Source organism: Gymnoscopelus microlampas (assembly GCF_963454915.1).
Source record: "Gymnoscopelus microlampas genome assembly, chromosome: 6".
Lineage (NCBI taxonomy): Eukaryota > Metazoa > Chordata > Actinopteri > Myctophiformes > Myctophidae > Gymnoscopelus > Gymnoscopelus microlampas.
In genome coordinates, this window is record NC_139943.1 from 33824422 (window position 1) to 33833881 (window position 9460).

A 9460-nucleotide genomic window follows, 5' to 3' on the forward strand; every position below is an offset into this window, starting at 1 on the left:
TAAAAGTATCAATACTGCATGTAGAAATACTCTGTAACAAGTAATAGTCCGGAATTAAACATTTTTTTAAAACTACTAAAGTATTGGTATCAAAATGTACTTAAAGTACCAACAGTAGAAAGTACTCCTTATGCAGAATGTCCCATTTCACAAGTTTTCAAATGTATAAAAATCTTTTGAAAATAGCAGATCTACAAGCTCACAATGCGTCGCATTATGAGCTTGTAGGCCTAGCATCTAAATAGTGAGACAAAGTTAATAAACAAAAAGCAGGACAGTGCTGAAAAAGAGCATGGGTAACATTCAGTGCTCAGTTCACACAAATAAAGTTTCATGAATGCATATCAGTCTGAACAGCATGAAGAAACTTACTGTGACAGCTGGCCTTAGAAGAGTGTGGTTTCAGTAGAATGATCTGACAGGTTTGAAACTGTACAATTTATCTAGCCAGTCGCACAAGTAATGCAACTAATTAGATCTCCCCTTGTAAAGGGTATTGGAGCAACAGAGTTAGCGGACACAACTCAAACCTAGGAAAGGAAACATAAACAACAACTCAACAACAAATTACTGACATGAAATATACACACAACACTGTAAAACATATCAGAAACACATACATTCATCGTTGTGTAAACACTGTCAATTCTTACCGTCAGTCTCTCGGAGCTCGCAATGGAAAATGGCGAACGCAGCAATAACACCCTGTCAACTAGTAACACTGATGCCTTTAGGACACTTTGTACTGACTAGTGAGCATCCACTCTATTTATATGGGTTTGGTATACCCATGTGGGTGAAACCTTCTGTTGATTAATCATGTGACTTGGTACTGTCTTAAATGATGCAACTCAGGCTCCAGCACTGTTCTCTAACAGTGGCTACTGTCCTTATCTGATCGAATCAATCAACTCTCTCAACACTCTCATGTGACGTGTACAAAGTCGCCTGGTTTCAACAGTGTAGTCACAGCTGTATTTCTTAGAATTGCATATATTTGTACTTATTATAGCTAAATATCCTGAAACATTCTGAAAATAAGATACAGGAAGGCGCTAGAAGGCCACATGTGCAGGTAACATGCTGATACAAACGCCACCGTTACATCATAATAATGGATTATTCTGTTCAACACCATGTCAGATTATAGCTTTTCTGTTGCTTCATTTCTGCTACTGTCAGAAAACGTAACCAGTTTAAAACCTCTCCATCAGGTCTTTAACATTACTTCTATGTTTTCCTACAATAATTTGGATCATAAACGTCTTATACATTAGTCATATTTACAACAGTGTGGGTCAAATAACTGAATGACTGTTTTACAGTGTGTTCTTAAAATTGACTGTCCTGCCATAATCTCTGATATGGTGGGAGAAATGCACAGCCTGGGGCTGCTGGAGTTGCATATTATTTCTGTGTCATACACCAAAAGGTGCCCAGCCCACATGGACTTACAGGACACAACATGTAAAAATATATAAATCACTACATTACATAGGATTACACTATAACAACTTTTTTGTTTCTTCTTTTCAAACATAAAGAACACTCTGTCTTTTTTCCCAAGCCTTACTTATAAAAGCTGCCAAAAGGAAAATACCTTTACTAAAACACAATTCAAGTTTTTCATAATCATCCGACCAGAAAAAGTTAACACAAATAGATGTCATTTTAGAAAATAATTGTTGTCTTATCTCATCATAGAGAGGACAATAAAACAAAAAAATGTATCTCACTTTCAATTTCCTCCAAGTCACAGAGTAAACAAATTCTGTCCTCCTCAGGCATACCAATGAATCTACCTGTTTCTAAAGCTAATGGTAAGGTCCCAGAATGTAACTGTGCACACAACGACCTTTGACTCTTAGATACATTCTGCATGACATATGGTTCAGGACTATAATCCTTCTTAATGAGACGATATGTTCTTAATTTTGGTTTGCACCATAAGTCAATCGACCAACTGTCTTTATATTTGAGAAACATGTAATTCTGCATGTCATTGACATTACAAGATAATCTGTTTAAATAAATGAACAACACTTCAGTGACCCATGGGTAACCATTAGAAATGTCCCAATTAAAAATCTTTTTCGTTATTCTGTCGTCAGACATTTTAACAAGCCTATTCCAAAGTCTCAACATCTCACCTTTATGTCTGATATTTACTGGCGTCCATCCCATATCTCCGCTAATAGCCAAAATTGGCGTAAGCTTATGAACTCCAAGAAATGAACGTATAGCTCTATTTTGAATTGTGTTGCAACTTACATATTTGCAACATATTTTGCAGATCCTTTTCGCAATCTGCTAGTAGAATTATGTCATCGGCATACAAAAGTATACCTACAGTCATATCAGCTACTGTAACCCCCAATTTGGAGTTTCTGATCTTAAGAGCCAAATCATTAACGTACATGGAGAACAGTGTTGGTGATAAAACATCTCATTGTTTCACACCAAAGTGTGTAGGAAACCATCCTGTTCTAAAATTATTCACTTGAACACAAGCAATAGGTGCTCGATAAAGAGCCTTAATGGCAGCATAGAATTTCCCATTTACACCTGATGTTATTAAACTGTATTCAAGAAGCTCTCTGTTTACCCAATCAAAGGCCTTCTGAAAATCAATAAAACACGCATATGTTGATTTGTTTTCTTGAAGCCTTGCTCGTACAATAGTGGTACTGTAACTGAGTAGATATGGTCAACACAAGATCTTGCTTTACGGAAACCGTTCTGTTCATCAACCAGTAGGCCAGACCTTTCAAAATGATCTGTAAGTCTATTATTTAAAAGTGAAGAATATAATTTATAAACATTACTAATAAGACTAATGCCTCGATAACTAAGCGGTAGTTTGGGGTCACTCTTGGAGGACTTTGGAATAGGCTTTATAATTGTTTTATACCACTGGGAAGGAACAATACCACTATCGAAACAGGTTTGAAACAATTGAAACAAAATTGGTAACAACTCGGGTGATTTCAGTACCTCATATGAAATCTCATCAATTCCAGTAGCTTTTCTTGATTTACTTTTTTCTACCACTCTCTTTACTTCCTCAATAGTGAAATTAACATTTAAATAGAAATTACAATTATAAGTATCTGAACTCATTTCACTTTCCATTATTCTCTTTCGGCCGCTAACTTCTTTCAAGAAAGAATCATCAAATAAAGAGTGATTACACCCAGAAAAAAAATCAGTAAAATCCTTCTCCCATTTTTGTAGCACTATTCCTACATCAGAGCAACATTCCCCATTTTCCAATGTTACAACCATAGGAATCTCTTTCTTTTTACGGGGACCCAATTTATTAATTTCATTCCAAAATTTCTGGGGGTTATGAGTTTGTAGTTGTTCAATATGCAATGACATTCCTCTGTTGAATTTATGCTTCACTGCACGTAACCTTTTATCAAATTCACCTTGACACTTTTTAAATTCCTTTCTCAAATCCCCTCTCAAATCTTTATTTTTACACTTTAAGAAATTATTTTATACTACTCTTAAATGGTCCCATAGCCTTTGTAAATCCTGATTCCAATATGGTTTACATATTCTTCTTGACCCTTTTTGAGTATTGATTTTAACACATTTATCCAATTCTGTGTATAAACACTCACAAAAGTTATCATACCAAACGTCCATATGAACTTGGTCATTTGTGTTTAACTTCAGCTGATCAGTAAGCCCCAATAAATTAATATTACAAGCATTAGTAGACAAAAACAGTTTAGGGAATCTTCTTATTTGGGATCTTAAAGTTGTTGTCTGACTCTCGGGTACTTGCACGTCTTTATTAAAATTAAATCTCATCTGAAATGATATCACTATAGAGTGATCAGGCATTTTACATCTGTCTCCCAATAAAGAAATAGCCTCTAATCCTAAACTCTCCAATAACTCATTTGGGGTCCAAACAATAAACATATTACAATTATGTAATCCTTCATGGGGGACAATAATGTAATCTACCACAGCTCTCCCTCTGGTGGAGACTGAGGTGAAATTATCAGTACCTGGCATTCTCCCATTCAACACACAGCATTTTGCATCTCTCAAAAATTCAATTAAAACATCTCCATATTTATTTACTGAAGTATCTAAATTATTTCTGGGAGGTACATTATCAACCTCTGGTATGTAATCATTAACATTACCAATACGTCCATTATAGTCCCCACGTAAATACATTTCATCCACATCAGACAGACTATATATCTGAGCCAATAAATGATTGAAAAATAAATGAGAGGCAATTGTTCTTGAAGATCCCTCAGGTGGCAAATAACAAGTAAAAATAACAAAACAATTAATTGAAGACCTATTCTTAAAACGTATTCCCAATATTCCCTCCACTGTATTATCAATTACTCTAACTTCATAACCTTCAAATAATGTGTTCTTTATCAAAATACCAACTCCCCCTGAACCTTTTACAGCTCTCATATGCATTTTTCGATTTTGCCCAAACCAAGTGTACCCTTTAAGTTCTATTACCTGCTGACCTGTCAAATGAGTCTCATTTAGAGAGATAATGTCAGGGTTAATATTTAGTAGTATTACTTTTCTAAGCTCACAATTCCAAGTTGTCCAACCATTTACATTCCAATGCACTAATGTGCAATTTTCAAGTTGTGCGGGGTGGGCATTTACCGATCATGACGCCGGATTGTTTCTTCTCTGCCAGGGCCCCCCTCGTCCCCGGGGGCTCCAGGGCCCCCCTCGTCCCTGGGGGCTCCGTGCATCCCGTGCGTCATGATTCCCCCGTCCCCTGGGGCTTGGTGCGTCACGAGGATGTGTAGATCTATCACTGTTCTCCTCCTCCTGATAGTCTCTCCACTGCCAATGCCCCCGTCCCCGGGGGCTTCGGGCTTCACGGGGATATGTGCGTCTGTCAGTCCCACTGCCCTCAGCTTCCGTCTGGGCACGTCTTGACAGTCGCCCACTACCCGTGAAAAAGTAGTCTTGTCCACAAGGAAGCTCTTTGAGGAGAGTTCTGAAGTTTATCTCAATAAGCCTCTCTGCAAGTGACTTGGCATTATGAATGTAGACACGTTGAAAGTCTTCATTTTCCTGCAGGCTTCGCTTGCGACGGAGCACAGCCACTTTCTCCTCTACTGAGCGGAACTCTGCTTTGATGATTCCTGACCCTTGTCCTCTCGGTATCAGGCGCTCCACATTCACCAGCTCTGGTACTGGGTCACACCGCAGACCATCGGCCAGGAGCGTTGCCACCCGTTGCGCCACATCTTCACCTTCAGCAAAAGGCAGACCCACAATAATAATGGATACATCTGAGTTGAATTTGGAGACTGGCCGCTTTACTTTCTCCATTTTCTCTTCAACTCGATCAATTCTAGCAGAGAGCCGCCCAATATCCAAATCATGATTGTCTTGCACTTGTTTAATTTGAGTTTTCAGCTCTGCTTTTAACTCATCTCGGTTTTCATTAATGAGTCTCTCCAATCGCTTTACATTACTGTCCAGCTGCTTCTCAATTTTTTCAAGAGAAGTATTGGTTTTATCAAGAGAAGTATTCACCTCTCCAATCTGTGATTTGATCAGTGCTTTGAACTCCTCTCTATGCGAGCGGAGTTCCACCATGATAGAGTTATAATCACACATTTCAGCATCCTTCTTTTCCCTTTGTCTCGTGCTATGGCCTCCTTTTTCCATATCACTTAAAACTCCCTGTATTTGTAAGTAAACAATACAATAAATAAAAGTAAAGTAAAGTAAGTAAACCTTATCTTGGAGTGGGTGCAGATAAGCAGGTTAGCTGGGCTGCTCCTGAGGCCTGGATGGTAGCTGGGGTTGGCTGGATAGCTAGGCTGCTCCAGAGGCCTCGGTCTGAACTGAATGGTGGCTGGAGTTGGCTGGTTAGCTGGGCCTGGCCTGGATGGTGGCTGTAGTTATAGTTGAGCTGCTCCTAAGGCCTGTGCCTGGCCTGGATGGTGACTGAAGCCTTCACTTGACTAGTTAGCCAAGACTCCCTCAGTCCTGGTCCTTGCCTTGCTGCCTGGGTAGCTGTAGTTATAGTTGAGCTGCTCCTGAGGCCTGTGTCTTTCCTGGATATCGGCTGAAGTCTTCACTTGACTGGTTAGCCAAGCTACTCCCTCAGTCCCGGTCCTTGCCTTGCTGCCTGGTCAGCTGTAGTTATAGTTGAGCTGCTCCTAAGGCCTGTGCCTGGCCTGGATGGTGACTGAAGCCTTCACTTGACTAGTTAGCCAAGCTACTCCCTCAGTCCTGGTCCTTGCCTTGCTGCCTGGGTAGCTGTAGTTATAGTTGAGCTGCTCCTAAGGCCTGTGTCTGGCCTGGATGGTGGCTGAAGTCTTCACTTGACTGGTTAGCCAAGCTACTCCCTCAGTCCTGGTCCTTGCCCTGCTGCCTGGTTAGTTGGGCATCCACCTAAAACCAAGGCCTGACTTGTGGTGTTTGGCCTGGTGTTAGCTGACCTGCAGCACACTCTCCATTCAGTTGTCAAATTTCATTTCTGGTTGCAAATTTAGAGAATAATAACTAAATAAAGTACCTAAAAATACACTGGTAACCTTTAGGTTGCAGATTAACTAAGGATTTATTTATTTCTTTGACAGGTAGAGACACAGCTCTCACAGCAAACCAGCACTGTCGGCCATCTTGGATCTCTCTCTATCCATACATAGCATACAGTGCTGCCATCTACAGGTTACATTGAAAGTTCACTTGTTAAATAAAGACTGTCACTAATATTGACACAAACATATTTCAATTGTTGAGGTCTAGGAGTCATGCTTTTTCAAATAGTTTGTTAAAGTGTGCTGTAGTGAGTCAATAATTGAGCCCATATTTGATATTTTCCATTTCAAAATTGTCAACTCTTTAATAGTACTTGGCATAATTGTTGCAGTGATATTTTAGATGGTGTCATGAAGCCCAAAAGAGTGAATGGATTTGTTTTAATCTTTGAAACCAGATTGAGGATGAGATCAAAGGCTGCCTGGACCTCCTGCGGACCGTGTACAATGTGCTTGGATTCACATTCAAACTCAACTTGTCCACGAGACCAGAGAGGTTCCTCGGCGAGCCTGAGCTCTGGGACCAGGCAGAGAAGGTAAGAGGTTTAATATAGTATGAGGGCCCTCAGAATGTTTATTGTACTATTTTCTGTATACAATATCTGAATATGAGTGTGAGGAACACAAAAAAACGAACTATTTCAAGAAAGAGATTTCTTTACCTGACAGTTATTTTCACTAATCAAACCACAGAGTGATTCTAAACCCTTAAATCAACACAAATTGATGCAAAAACTAGAAAAAGTGCTCCTCGGAGCACAGGACTCCGCCAGGTCAGGTAGGTTATTGTGGCCTCCTGGTGGCGCTATAATAGGCCAATGTGAAAAGGGTGACATTTGCTCCTCAACATAGTGTGAATGTGCGTGCAGTTTGACCGCAATCGGACGCTGCGTTCATGATTTGCGGCATTTTGTTCAAAACAAGCCACTACTCCAAACTTTAGATGTCAATCTTAGTCAATCAGGATGGAATATGAAAAATCAAACACATCCGTCTTGATCACATGACTATGAGGTCATGTGTACCGATTTGCGTGAAATTTGGATAAAATGGGAAGGAGTAATATAAAGAAATGTGTTTTATATAAGTCGGCCTCCTGGTGGCGCTATAAAAGGCAGATGTGAAAAATGCAGGGCAAAGGTTTTTCCTTGACCTCTAGGGAGTGCGCTTACAAAGTTTTACACAGATCGGTGCAGTTATAGGAAAAACAGGAATTGGCCTGTTATAGCGTCACCATGAGGCTGATTAGAACATTTTCAAGTGGCATTTCTTCCTCGGCATAGTGGAAATATGCGTGCAAAATTTCAAGGAAATTGCATGCTGTGTTTATGATTTGAGGCATTTTGTTCAAAACGGAGCACTCCTAGAAACTTTGGAAGCCATTTTTAGCCAATCAGGATGGAATATGAAAAATCTGAAAGACCCGTTTCGTTTAATGACTATAGAGATACCGATTTGCGGGATCTTTGGACAAAATCTGTAGGAGTACTGTCAAAAAATATGTTTTGCACAAATCGGCCTCCTGGTGGCGCTAAAAAAGGCCCATGTGAAAAAATTTGGGCAGAGGTTCTGCTGTGGCATCCAGGGAGTGTGTGTGCACAGTTTCACTGCGAGCAAGCCAACGGTGCCGGTGATTAGCTGTCGGACGGACGGACGGACACAAGGACAGGGGGCAAAACATACTCTCTCAAAAAAGTGGATATACATTTGAAGTGATAATTAACAATCACCATGATAGTTTTAATTTCCCACCCACAAGCTTTTATTCAGCGTCTGTTCATTCCCCCTCATTTGCCCGTTTTGCATTAAGCCAGGCATTTGTGACCATATTAAAATGGAAAAAAATAATAATAAGCCTAAATAAACACATTTCATCTTCAAAAGAAGATCTTCGTCTGCTGACTTGGTAGAGCACAACTATCTAGATAGATACCAATCATTTGTTTATGTTTACAGAAACTGGAGAACAGCCTGAATGAATTTGGAGAGAAGTGGGTTCTCAACCCCGGTGATGGAGCTTTCTATGGACCAAAGGTGAGCAGTACACAACGTAGTGAAGCAATTGACCATTATTCACACAGCGACCACTTTGAACCCTACCCCATCAGGTACATGGAGTGTTGATTCCTCTGGAATACAGGACCGCTACAAGACTGGTTTCATTTACAGTGTGCCGTCTGGTTCACTATATTGACATTTAGATCCATGATGCCACTGGTCGATACCACCAGTGTGCCACTATTCAGCTTGACTTCCAGCTTCCCATCCGCTTCAATCTCACCTACGTCTGGTACTTATGACTTTTTATGAGTTTTATTGTCTCCGCCAGTCCGAAAGGCATGGCGAGAGAGTATGTTTTACCCCCTGTCCGTCCGTCCGCGTGTCCGTGTGTCCTGTCCGTGTGCGACCAGCTAATCTCCGGCACCGTTGGCCCACTCGCTGCAAAACTGTGCACACACACTCCCTGGATGGCAATTCAGAACCTCTGCCCCAAATGTATCACATGGGCCTGTTATAGCGCCACCAGGAGGCCGATTTGTGCAAAACCCATTTTTTTAATATTACTCCTACAGATTGTATCCGAACATCATGCAAATCGGTACACAGTATCTCTACAGTCATGTGATCAACACAGATCTGTCCGATTTCCCGTATGCCATCCTCATTGCCTATGGTTGGCTTCCAAAGTTTGCAAGATTGGTCCGTTTTGAACAAAAAGCCTCAAACTATGCACGCAGCTTGCGATTTCCGTGAAATTTCACACGCACATTCCCACTAGGCCGAGGAAGAAATGCCACCCTTTTCACATTGGCCTGTTATAGCGCCACCAGCAGGTCTAATTTAGCAAAACACATTTTTGAACAAAATGCCTCAAATCATGAATGCAGTGTCTG